The sequence below is a fragment of the Notolepis coatsorum genome (assembly GCF_963971535.1).
Source record: "Notolepis coatsorum genome assembly, chromosome: 10".
Classification (NCBI taxonomy): domain Eukaryota; kingdom Metazoa; phylum Chordata; class Actinopteri; order Aulopiformes; family Paralepididae; genus Notolepis; species Notolepis coatsorum.
This window is the reverse complement of record NC_140174.1, coordinates 59,714,588-59,728,373: the sequence shown is the minus strand read 5'-3', so window position 1 is coordinate 59,728,373 and position 13,786 is coordinate 59,714,588. Positions and strand designations below refer to the sequence as shown.

At 46.6% G+C, this 13,786-nt stretch overlaps 1 pseudogene across 1 annotated transcript in view; it reads right to left on the bottom strand.

Moving 5' to 3' along the window:
• LOC311235585 (5-hydroxytryptamine receptor 7-like) overlaps window positions 1-10,771 on the bottom strand; it is a 39,734-nt pseudogene extending 28,963 nt beyond the window's left edge. The window contains exons 1-2 of the transcript in view: window positions 10,691-10,771; window positions 10,395-10,568 (exon numbers count right to left, since the gene is read on the bottom strand). The product of the transcript in view is annotated as a 5-hydroxytryptamine receptor 7-like (transcript). The remainder of the gene's footprint in view (window positions 1-10,394; window positions 10,569-10,690) is intronic.
• Between the last annotated feature and the right edge of the window lie 3,015 nt (window positions 10,772-13,786).

Genomic DNA, 13,786 nt, shown 5'->3' with positions numbered 1-13,786 from the left:
GAAAGCTATTACTATGCAGCACAGCTTAGAACAGTAGCATGCTGGTGCAATGTGAACTATGAGGCCAAATGGAAAGATATAGAAACCAAAAGAGAGGGATTCAAAGTGCAGGCACTGATAGGAGATAGGGAGCTGTTCAGAAGACAGGAACAACTACTAGACCCAATTACCAAATTCACTATAAACATATGGAACACAATAGTAAAGAAATACAAGCTAGAAAAAGAAGCCAAGATACTGAGATGGATAACACACAACAAGAAATTCAAACCAGGGATAGAAGACCATGGGTTCAAAAGATGGGAACGGGGGGGGGGGGGGGGGTAACAGCAATATGTACAATGATAGAAGGAGGGGAGATGCAGACTCTACAAAAATTCAAAGAAAGATTCGGACTAGAGAATAGGGACCACTTTAGATATTTGCAGATTAGAGATTACTATAACAAGGAAATAAAGCAAGACAGAGACAAAGAACAGAATGGGGTAATTAAGATAATGGTAAAATCATACGAAGGAAGGAAGGGGTGGGTGATATCAGCACTATATGCATAGCTGTCAACATTGGGATTTGAAAATACGTGCAGGTTTTAGCCATGCCCCTTCTCCTGGCCCCGCCCCCTCAGCCCGCCCCCTCCCACCCGGCCCCGCCCCCTCCCAATGGAGCTGCCTCGTCGCTGCCATCTGCTGGTCAAAACCGGTATTATTTTGTTTTCCTACTGTGTAGAGTGTAAATGCTATAAAAATACAGTAAATTACCTTATATCAAAATAACCATTAAATAAAGGTTGTAATCTGTAAATGCATTTGATTTTACTGTAATTTGACAGTATTTGGAAACCATAGATGCCAGACATTTAGTTTTCTTGCAGCTTTTTTTCTTACAGTCTACAGTCAGTGAATCCTAAATCTCCACTAGGCAACCACTTATCACTCAGTCCAACAAGGACTGGGTGAACTAGTTGCTACATTAAATTAATCAGATACCTGGTTGAAAGTGAAATGCTGTGAACATCCCTGCATTAAGTGTAAGACAAATTCAGTATAAATTCAGTTTTAGTAGTAGCATTAACATGTTCATATTTATTGAAATCTTACAATTCATACATAAATGTTATGAATTGAAAATGGGGGAAGAAGTCCTCTGGTCTGCATCCCCTTAACAATTGTGTATTGCACATCACTGTAGGCTACATATAATAAGGTCGGGTGGGCCTCTCTGGCAGAGAGACGTAAGTTGCATTGCAATCTTTTTATCTATAAAGCCATAATTAGAGATTGTCCAAATTATATTAGTTCTTTATTGGAATGGACCACTGGACCCTGTCGTACACGATCCAGTTTTTGGCTTACACTTAGAGTGCCTAGAGTTTGTACTGAACTTGGTAGATCTGCTTTTGGCTTTTTTGCCCCTACATCATGGAATACCCTGCAGGAAACACTGAAACTAGACACTCTAGTGTCTATGGGTCGGTTTAGAACCTTAATGACCAATCAGGTCACCACAATATGTAATTGTTTTAAAATTATTACCTCTGTTTTAATTTTGAGCTATTTTATTCTTTTTAAAAGATGTTTTATTATTTTTTTTTAATGTATTTTAAAATGTGCTCTCAATTATTCTGATTGTCTGATGTCTTTATATTTATGAACACACTGTGACACTTGTGTATGTAACATCTCGACGGCACTGTAAATGAGTTTAATTACTCAGTGTATTATCGAGTATAAATAAAGATTGAATGAATGAATGAATGAATACGACAACTCAAGAAGAATCAAGAGGTTTATTTGTCACATACAGTGAAATGCAGGTGGTCACGCCCGCATTGATTGTGCAAAATGCAAAAAAATATACACACAGGATATGCATGATAAAAAAAGACATGCCATGTTCCTGAAAAAGCTATAAAAAATACCTATGGTCATTAATTTAGCAGTGGGAAATGGGAATATCATTTTTGGAACAGTGTGTGTGTGTCTATTATGTCTGTGTAGTATGTCTGTATTGAGCCGTACTGTATTGTACCCATTCTGCAATCTGTTAAATAAAGTTTTCATTCATTCTACAGAGAAAAATGAGATAGAAAAAAAGCCAATGCGATTTTGTGTTTTTCCTCAATATCTCTGCAATGCCTGCGAGTTACCAGTAACTGTATTTGTCATACCATGACAATTCACGACAACTTTTAAAACGGATCAATTTATTTATATGTATAAATCGCATTCAGGAAATTGGGCGTCAGTGAAGGCATGCTATCTGTGGAGGAATGGCAGGAGCAGGAGCAAACGGCTGTTAGTGTTCACCAACCAACACATTTACACATTCCTGCATTTGTATTGTTTTATCCACAGAAGATTTGCAAACCTTTTGTTCCAGAGACAAAAGCCACAGAGTGGGCAATCAAGAGACACTGGCTAAGTTGATTTGACACCCTCGGTCCGTGGCTGCCTCGGTGCGTCTACTCTCTCCCCTGAGCTCCTCTGAGCTTTATCCGGTCGCGTCGCTGTCTTCTTCTGGTCGCAACGGTCTGACTTCCTGTGATAACGGTCTAATCTACACTGCTGCCACCTGTCGTCACGGAGGAGAATTGCACCCATTTTGTAAAAAAAATACGTAAGTACAAAATACGTACCAATCCGTGAGCCGTGAAGAGGCCGTGCAGAGGGTCGAAAAAACAGGAGAATCCCGATAAAACCGTGAGTGTTGACAGCTATGTATATCAGGCAATAATGGACAGTAAGGGAATTACAACATTGTATATAAAAGAAAAGTGGGAGAAAGAGTTAGAAATAGAGATAACAGAGGAGGAATGGTATAACACATGTAAGACACAACAATCAACAATCAACCACAGGATCAACGATATGGAGGGAGTTTGGGTGGAAAAACATAATTAGATTCTTTATAACGCCAGAAATACAGGGCAATTACACACCAGCAAAGAAACCATGTTGGAGGGAGTGTGGACAAGAAATAGCGAACCACACACACATATTCTGGAGATGTCAGAAAATAAGGAACTACTGGAAAGAGATAGGAGAGATAATAAATGAAATAATAGGATACGAAATACCCCAGGAAGGCCAAGTGTTGTATCACAGGAAGGAATTCAAGGGGAAGACAAATACTTGATTAAGATACTAATAGTGGAAGCCAAAAAAGCTTTAGCTAAACTGTGGTAGGCCTACAGGGTAGAAGCGCAGACGAAGGAACAATGGATAGATATAGTAGAAGGGATACAGGAAATGGAGAGAATCACACATCTGCTGAGGCTGCAAGAGGAGAAGTTTGAATCAAAATGGGAAAAGTGGGAAGAATATAGGAGGGGAGGGAACGACATCACAGGGGATTGAAAAGGATACAAGGAAATGATTGAAAATGTAAATAAAGGATGCAAATATAGAATGGACCGAAGGACCCATGCCACACTTTTTCTTTTCTCATTTTTGTCTATCTGTTTTATTTTTATTTCTTGTTGATAAGTCTTTATAGTTTTGTATGCTGAAATGTATTGTCTATGTATGTTGTTGACAAAAATGAAAATAAAAACGTAAGTTTAAAAAAAGATTGCCACTTTTTTTAAGAGATGTGGTTTTAATTTAGTGCGGTGGCTTAGCAAAAAAAATTGGACGCGCCGGACAAAAGCACTACATCTTTCCCACGTGTTCCTCATCATCATAGCTTTCATTTTGGGGTAGGGGCCACGTCATCATGATGGATTTCAAGATGGCCGCCATGTAAAATCAAGGTTCTGCCCATTAATAAATATATTGGTCCATAGCGCGCTCAATATTTGAGCGAACACAAAGGTATTGGTATCCCTGTAAACTAGAGAAGCTAAGCTTTCCATTGGTATCATTTTCATTAAGCCCAACTGTTGGGAAGGGTGTTTTAACAGGCAATGATTCAAAATTATGTTCAATTTTCGCCTAGAAAAAACTGCCATACTCATCTTCCAAAAGGTCCCTTGGCCGTTCACATGAATATATCAGAGTGAACATTGGTTTTATAGGTACCCACAAGCCTCTTCTTTCCAGACATACCCACTTTGTCCAACTTGCATGCTATTTGGGGCAATAATCAAGCAGGTTTGTGCATGTGGTACAAATGTGTCGAACATTCTGCCAAAAATTTGAATGTTGGGTTAGGGTTTGTTGTTAGAATGTTGAACATAGAAGATCAATTTTGGTGTCAAACTACAAATTTTCTGGGTCAATAAATGTGCTAATGCTATGAAGAATGTCACCAGATGAATATTTGTACCATTCTAACAACATATTTACATCATCTTTTACTTGTTTAACAGTCAGACATGCATGAATGCATTTGATATGCTGTCAAGCTCCTGCATGTACTCCACGTCAGCCATAGCGTTGAGGCATCCAGTGAGATAGAGGCCAAAGTGAATACCACGATCACAACACCAGAGGGAGCTCCACAAATCATGTTAAACCCAGATTCGGCTCAAACAAGGGACTAAACACGTTTCGCAATTATGCCACATCAATGTGGAACGCCCTACCCAAAGCTGTAAAGGAATGTGAATCACTACCCACTTTCAAAAACACTCTCAAAGAACACCTACGGGAGACTGCAATTCGAAACTGGCCCCTACAAATGTCCTAACCCAGTTGTACAGTAAATGACCAAGTATGGCTTTGTCAGTATTCCAATGTACAGTGTACAGTGTGTGTCCCCCCCCTACCCAGACCCCCCCCCCCCCCCCCCCCCCCACCTCCAATGTACAGCCCCCACCCACCCGCCCAACCTCCTTCAATGTACAGTTTCTACGTGAAATGTATATACACTCTTTTTCTGGACACTTTTTGTATCACAAACAGTACTGTATTTGCAAATCTGATATGTCATAAATGTATAGATGTAGCAGTACTGTCTATCTGTATGTCGTGTGTGTCATATATGTTATGATGAATTGAAAATGGGGGACCCTGATGTAAACAAGACGAAAGTCTTTCTCTGGTCTGCATCCCCTTAACAATTGTATGTATTGAGCTGTACTGTACTGTACCCACCCATTCTGCAATCTGTTAATAAACTTTTCAATCAATCAATCAATCAAACAGTCAAACAGAGTACAAGCCCCGATGTCCCGCCTCAAACAGAGTACAAGCCCCGAAGCCCCGCCCAGACGTTGGGCTTGCGGCTCTGCAGATATACCCTACTCAGTCTTTGCAATGCAGAATTAAGACATAAAACATGGCACGTCCGAAATGTCTTCATACGAGGAAGAGAAAATCGGTAGCCTATTAAGTGAGTTCGTGAATGAGTGGGTGGATGATGAATGAGTCAGTCAGCGAATTAATGATGAGGGGAGAGAACAGATGGTGGAGGTAAAAGGTACCCTATCCCCCCCCCCCTCACAGTGAGCTGTGGTGTTCCACAAGGAAGCATACTAGGACCGCTACTATTCCTAATTTATGCAAATGACATGTCGTCAGATTGTGACTGCAACTTGTTCCTGTTTGCGGACGACTCAGCCCTGCTGGTCTCTGACAAGAACAAGTTACAGGTTGAAAAAGCCCTCAGCTCGGAACTAGGCAAAATCTGCATATGGCTCGCCGACAACAAACTATCATTACACATGGGCAAAACACAGTCCCGGCGCCATGGGCGGGCATTAGGGGGCCGGGCCCGCCCACTGAGACAGCTGTGCCCACCCTGGTAATTTTTTCTTTTTCTTCTTTTTTTAATCAAAGTCAACTATCCAAATCCTTAGTCGGGGACAGCCCTAGTGGGCACTGATGTCAACAGCAACACTACTGAAGCTAGCACGGCACTCTGTGAGAATTCGTTTTCTACCCTCAAGAACGTCTTTACAGAACATCGCCTTAGTATGCTTCATCGACGCAACTAAGGCCAATTTAATTCAGTTGGCATTTGAGAAGGACTTAACAAAAAAGTTCAGGAATGAGTGGAGGGGCAGTGTTTTAAGAAGATTTCACTCTGTCCTCAAACACCGCTTGCCTCTCTACTTATGATGGTGAGTAGCCTGTGGAGGAATTTTGTTTGCTTTTTTATGCACCTTATTTTTGTCAGTTCAGTTCAGTTTGTCAGTGAATTCAGAAGTGTTGAATAAATGGAGACTTTTCAAAGATATAGAATAGAATAGAATAGAAATGGGGGAGCTCCAGTAGCTCACCGCATATCTCGGCGCTATTTCTGCGTCAGGGAAAACCGTGCTCGTCACGGATCTGGTGGACACGAGTTCGATTCCCGGACCCGCCGTCATTTATCAGAATGTCTTCCCCTGCTCTACATCCCGTTTCAACCTGTTTCTGTCGGTCATGCTTGACCAGAAAAGCGATAAACGCTAAAAAATTAAGTAAAAAAAAAAAAAGAGTAGAATAGAAATGTTTTATCCTGAGGGAAATTTGACACTGCAAATCACTCAACATTAAACATTTAGACAGAACAAGTCACAAATAAGAATAACAAAACAAATGGCCTAAGAATAGAATAAAATGAAATAGAATAAAAATTGAATAAAAGATACAGTAAATAAATACAGTAAAAATATACTGAAGTCTACAGTGGTGTAATAATGCACAGTGCTGTTTAAAAAGTAAGAGTCCAGGAAGATGGTAATTGTCACTCTGTGCTCAGTGATGCAGTGAGGCACAGTGATGCATTGTATAGTCTGATGGCTGTCGGAATGAAGGACTTCCTGTGCCGTTCAGTGCTGCATTTAGGTAGTGTGAGCCTATACATGCTCCTCCTGTCAGCCAAGTCTGTGTATAGTGGGTGGGAGGGGTTTTCCCTGATGGCCTGGAGCTTAGCAAGGTTCCTCCTCTCCGCCACCCTCGCTAGAGTCCAGCTCCACCCCAACCACGCTACTGGCCTTCTTGACCATCTTATCCAGCCTGTTTGTGTCCCCTGCTCTCAGTCCGCTGCCCCAGCAGGTCTGTTATATATATCCGTTCAGTCTGTTTTTGTATAAGTGAAAGTTCTTAACACTTTGCCGCCCAAGCACGAGTTAACTCGTGTTTCGATTCCACCCGTTGAGGACCAGAGCCACGAGTTAACTTGTGGCAAGTTGTTATTGTTTTATTCCATATTAATAAACGGATCAAGGTCCCCGATCGGCTCTGCAGATTTACCTGCCAGATTTAAATCTGCGACATGCAATACCGGCCAGATCCTCTTAGGGGCGCCATCGCTCCACTGCAGTATCATTGAGGCCGAATGGGAAAATAATTTTTTTTACTGTCTGGGGCGTTTCATATGAGCCTCGATCCCAGCCAAACATACTCCATCTTTGATCACGTTACCGAACGCAGATTTCAGCCTGGAATAATGGGATTTATGATCAGCCAATGGACATATCAATCTACCAGATTCCGATGACTAATGATGAAATGCTGCCGGCGATCACATGGGCTGACGGTAGGATACTATTCCCCCAAATTACAGCTGGATTGGACATTGTTGTAACACGCAAGTGATCGATCAGTGAAAATGGCTACTTGAACGCACACTGTATTGCTAATCAATAATACTGATCGGCGTCCCCCGCCGCCCCCATTTCATGCTACGCAGTTTGTTTTATTTCATTCGTATATATACAACAGAAATGGCGTTTGATATAACGTGACTAGCCTTTAGCCTCATATCTAGCTCCCCAGAAAAAAGACGAGGCGAAAACTGCGATAAACCTTATATTCACGGCGCTATAAAATGACAACCAACCGATGGATTTTTATTTTCTTTAAGCCATTATGAAGGCACGGTTTATGCACTCAAGTGGCAATGAGAATGGACAGATAGCAATACTATAAAGTATATATATAGCTGTTAGAAAGTACATCGGTTTGTTGACAAAGCTTGGTCCTCTGGACTTTAAATCGCTGCGGGACTCTGGTCGCCAAAGTGTTAAGATAGAGAGAAATTAGATTTTTCAATTGCCTCTCTGCTGTTTAGTTCAGCACCGTGGGCAGCGCCAAGCAAGCCACAACGCCGCTGTCCCAGCTGAAACGTATAAAAGGGAACCTGTGTTGAAAAACCATTGTGCCCCCCTGAGAACATTTTATGCCCCCCCACTAATTTGTTTCTGCAGCCTGGTCTGGCAAAACAGAGTCCATTCTCTTCGGTTCAAATAACAAACTCAGCAAGACCGACGGCTTCTCAGTTACAGTGGGCGACAATATTGTCACAAGGAAAGATGAAACTACCTACCTGGGTTCCATCCTAGAGGCTAATCTTTCCTGTGACAAAATGGCATCCAATAAAAAAAGTCAACCAACAAACTCGATTCTTGTACCGGATCTCCTCTCTGGTAAACAAGAATACCCTGAAGACTCTGGCAGGAGCACTCATTCAAGGGTACTACGACTATGCTTGCACCTCATGGTACCAAAGCACCTCAAAGGCACTAAAAAACGAATTACAAACATCTCAAAACAAACTAGTCAGACTACTGCTTGACCTGACTCCTAGAACCCACCTCACCCCTGCCCACTTTGACAACCTAGGATGGCTTAGAGTAGACGACAGAGTACAGCAACTTGCAATGGGCCTGGTCACGACCAAGGTACCCATGTACATGTCAAAATACTTCCCAAAGGTCAGTGAATACCACGATCACAACACCAGAGGGAGCTCCACAAATTATGTTAAACCCAGATTCGGCTCAAACAAGGGACTAAACACGTTTCGCAATTATGCCACATCAATGTGGAATGCCCTACCCAAAGCTGTAAAGGAATGTGAATCACTACCCACTTTCAAAAACACTCTCAAAGAACACCTACGGGAGACTGCAATTCGAAACTGGCCCCTACAAATGTCCTAACCCAGTTGTACAGTAAATGACCAAGTATGGCTTTGTCAGTATTCCAATGTACAGTGTACAGTGTCCCCTACCCAACCCCCCCCCCCCCCCCCCCCCCCACCTCCAATGTACAGCCCCCCACCCACCCAACCCCACCCCACCTACCCAACCTCCTCCAATGTACAGTTTCTACGTCAAATGTATATACACTTCTGGACACTTTTTGTATCACAAACAGTACTGTATTTGCAAATCTGGTATGTCATAAATGTATAGATGTAGCAGTACTGTCTATCTGTATGTCGTGTGTGTCATATATGTTATGATGAATTGAAAATGGGGGACCCTGATGTAAACAAGATGAAAGTCTTTCTCTGGTCTGCATCCCCTTAACAATTGTACTGTATGTATTGAGCTGTACTGTACTGTACCCATTCTGCAATCTGTTAATAAACTTTTCAATCAATCAATCAATCAATCAATCAATCAATCAGAGAGAGTGAATGAGTTGTGATTCATTGTTGCCATGGGAGCTATAATAGGGAGGGACATAATTAGATATAGCACCCATGATGGGTGCTATATCTATGAAACGAATTTGCGGTTTGGGAAAGAGATGCTCTAATTAACTTCCCACATCTTCTCGCATTCTCCCTCCCTCCCTCTCTCTTTCTCTCCCACTCCATCCCTTCCTTCTCTTTCTCTCTCGCAAGTCGCAACCCTACCAACTTTAATTGGTTTATTTTTACAGGCCTGTCTGCTGCACCTCCGATATCGCAGACAGTTGATATATATATGGCATATAGGAAAATATAGCAAAGAAGGCAACAACACAACTGAAAGTTACACACAAAATACCCCAGTGAAACGTCTTTCGAAAGGACAGAGCGAGAGACTAATACTGACATCACATGTATCACAGGGGGAATTGTCTGGTGTACTAACATCATCCACAAGGTTGTGTTCTTTCCCCACTCTTGTATATCCTGTATGGAGACGGAGTGTGCCAAGGTTGGCCTTAGGCTAAATGCCAAGAAAACCGAGGTTTTAATGTATAACATCCTCCCGGATCATCCACCTCTAAGGACAACAGGAGGCTCTGCTTTAAAGGAAGTCAGTGATTTCAAATACCTGGGCTCGTGGGTCAACTCTGTTATGGTGATGTTATTACCCCTCCTGCTTGTAATGATCTGGGGTCTTGTGTGTCACTGTACCCGGGGGTGTGTTTCCCCCCGGGAGAGATAGGAGGTGGCACCGGAAGTTACGTTGTGTTCGTGAAATAGACGTGAAGGAGGAAGCTGTGTGTGTTCCTAACGAGTGAGGTATTGACCTGTATGTTACTCATTGAAGTGGAATTAAATAACCAAAAAAAAAACATAAACCTCTCCTCATTCTTCCTAACAATACGGGTACGACAGAACGCTACATTTGGTGTCTGAAGTGGGATCAGTGAACTCGGATTGACGCGCACTGTGTACCCTGGGGAGCTCCGCTGTTTGGCTAGCTACGTCACGTTAGCTTAGCAATGACGGCAAAAGAAGAGCCACGCCACGAGATTAAACAGGAGAGGGAGGATGAAGGTCTGTCAAGTGGACTTCCAGACCTGGAAAGAATGCAGGTCGTTGCCGAAGTCGGGGTTGGCAATCTCGGAGGACGGGAGAGTGACGGCCACGCGACGGCGGCGCCGGTACTCCACCCGGCGGCGTCCGGTAGGAATGACATGCAGAGCGTGGCACCATGTGGAGGTACACACGGCGGATGGAGAGCAGACCAGGCGCTGAAATATTCGGGTAAAGGCAGTCTGGAGGCGTTTTTTATGCAATTTGAGCTGGCAGCCGAACTGAATGGCTGGCCGATGGACAATAAAAAAAAGGCTGCCCGTCTCGTTTTGTCCCTCACGGATGATGCCCTGGCATGTTTGAGTGCACTGGGACCAGAAGAGCTGCAGAGGCGTTTCGGTCGATGTGACAATAAAAGCATCGTGGTCACAGAGCTATGTAACCGGTGAGTCCCTTCGTGCACTGGCAACTGACATTGAGACACTCACGAGACCGGCCCAAGGTTGCCGGAGTGGGTGGGCGCAATGATGGAGCGGATGACAGAGCTGGTGCGTGCCGTAACATTGCAACCACAAGGAGGTGCGGCTCATTCACCGGGGCCCATGCGCTGCTGGGGGTGTGGCCAACCCGGGCATCTCCGCAGGGACTGCCGCAATCGCCAGGAGAGGCAGGGAAACGGCAGGGGGTCCGTGTAGATGGGGCGGAGCGGATCCCTGGCACCATGTCCCATGCTGCTCTGCCTCCAGCGGAGGGAGCCAATCAGCACAGCCGGGGGGGTGGGGCTCTACTCCCCCCAGAAGCAGACGTTGACACTGAGTCAGTCATGGTAGTGGGCTGGACGCATGCAGGCAATTTTTGCTATGTTCCCGTCACCCTGGCTGGGGCGCCGTGTTCGGCCCTGGTGGACACGGGTTCGACTGCGACGCTGATGAGGCCCGACGTGGTCCCGGTGGGGACACAGCTGGAGCAGACGTCGGTGCAGCTGAGGACAGTGACTGGTGAGCTAGCCCCCATGTTGGGGAAGGGAAAGGTGGTCATAACAGTGGGGGGCCTGTCGGTGGAGTTCCGGGTGTGGGTGGCAGAGGTGCAGGACCCCTGCATATTGGGGCTAGACTTTTTGAAGTTTGCCCGATGCCTGCTGGACCTGGGGGAGAACACATTGAGTTTCCCTGGGGGCCCCACTGTTGAGATGATATCCCCCCCACTTCCTCCGAGGTCAGCGCCACTGGCAGTGAGGGCAGCAGAGACACAGTTTCATTCTGCAAGCCCCCTGGACAGTCACGGTAGCTCCCGCTCCCGGAATACCCGCCTGAGATATTCCCCTGCCCACTCGACGGCTGAACGCTCACCCCCCATGCCCATTGCCCCTGACAGGCAGCTCCCTTCACCTGCTGGCAGTACGCCCCTGTCCCCATCAGCAGCCCCATTTACACCCGGGGGCCCCCTCCCCCTGGCGCAGCCTAACATGGAGGAAGAGGCTGACAGGCTAGCAGTTGTGAGGGGCATATGGGAACGCAACGGTGGCCACTTGGAGCCGGAACAGCGAGAGGAGCTGTGGCAGTTGCTAAATGAGTTCAAGGACATTTTTGCACTGACAGATGCTGAAATTGGCTGCACTCACTTGGTGCATCACCAAATAGACACAGGGGACGCCCGGCCTATCAGATCACCAGCCCGCCGCCTTCCCATGGCGTACAGAGAAGCTGCAGAGTGCGCCATTGATGAGATGCAGCGGGCGGGCATCATAGAGCCCTCTGCCAGTCCCTGGGCTTCGGGAGTGGTGATGGTAAAGAAGAAGAACACTTCCAAAATGAGATTCTGTGTCGACTACAGACCACTGAACAAGGTGACAAAGAAAGACTCTTACCCGATGCCCCATGTTGATGAGGCGCTGGACACAGTGGCTGGGTCGTCCTGGTTCTCCTCACTAGACTTACGGGCTGGCTACTGGCAGGTGCCCCTCGACCCAGAGTCTAAACCTAAGACAGCCTTCTGCACACCGAGGGGGCTGTGGCAATTCCGTGTCCTCAGCTTCGGGCTGTGTAACACCCCAGCCACGTTTGAAAGGCTAATGGAGAGCGTGTTGGCTGGCATTCCTCCAGAGGAGTGCGTGGTGTACCTGGACGACATACTGGCCCACGGCAGCTCCTTCCAGGCGGCCCTCCAGACGCTGAGACGGGTCCTGGGGAGGATAGCCGAGGCAGGACTGAAACTTCACCCCGACAAGTGCCACTTCATGAGGAGAGAAGTGGAGTTCTTGGGACACAAACTGACGGGAGAGGGCATCAGCACGCAGGAGGGGAAGATAAAGGCGGTCAAAGAGTGGCCCACCCCCGCAGACAAAGAGCAGCTCGAGAGCTTTGTGGGGCTCGCCTCATACTACAGGAGGTTTGTGAGGGGGTTCTCCTGCATCGCTGAGCCCCTATTTCGACTGAAGGAGAAAGGCGCTGACTTCACCTGGACGCCTGAGTGTCAGCAGGCGTTTGACCTCCTAAAAAAAGGACTAACAGAAGCACCTGTGCTTCGACCCCCAGACCCCTCCCTGCCGTTTGTCCTGGACACGGATGCCAGCAACGTGGGTATGGGGGCCGTGCTGTCTCAGGTGGGGCCGGACGGAGAAAAAGCGGTGGCTTACTTCAGCCACACATTCAACAAAGCGGAGCGGAATTACTGCGTCACCCGCCGGGAGCTTCTGGCTGTCGTTGAGGCAGTTAAACACTTCAGGTACTACCTCTGTGGGCCGCCGTTTACAATCAGAACTGACCACTCCGCTCTCCAGTGGCTGACGTCCTTTCGAGAGCCGGAGGGGCAAGTGTGCCGCTGGCTGGAGAGGCTGGCAGACTTCAACTTCACTGTTGAGCACAGGGCCGGCGTCCGCCACACCAACGCTGACGCCCTGTCCCGACGGCCCTGTGCTCCGGAGGGGTGTCGATACTGTGAGAAGAGGGAGGCAAGAGAGAGAGAGCTCCGGGAGGAGGTAACAATATGCCCCGAGCACGAGGGCGACGGGCCGGTCAGCAGGGAGCTGCAGGTGATCGGAGAAGCGGAGTGGCGAACGCAGCAAGAGCAGGACCCTGATTTAAAACCTGTTTTGCAATGGGTAGAGTCAGGTCAGAAGCCACCCTGGGGGGAGGTGGCAGGGGGCACCACTGCTACAAAGGGACTGTGGGCAGACTTTGCGGCTCTGCGGGTGTGGGACGGGGTTCTACAGAGAGCGTGGAGGGAGCCGGCTACGGGAGAGAACAGGTGGCGGGTGGTGGTCCCCAAAGCAATGAGAGAGACTGTGTTAAAAAGTTCCCATGGCACCGTGGGGGCTGGGCACTTTGGCATCACAAAGACTCTCCGCCGCCTCCATCAGGGGTTCTACTGGGGACGGATAAAAAGGGACGTAGAGGATTTCTGTCGCCGCTGCGACCTCTGCGCAGCATACAAGGGC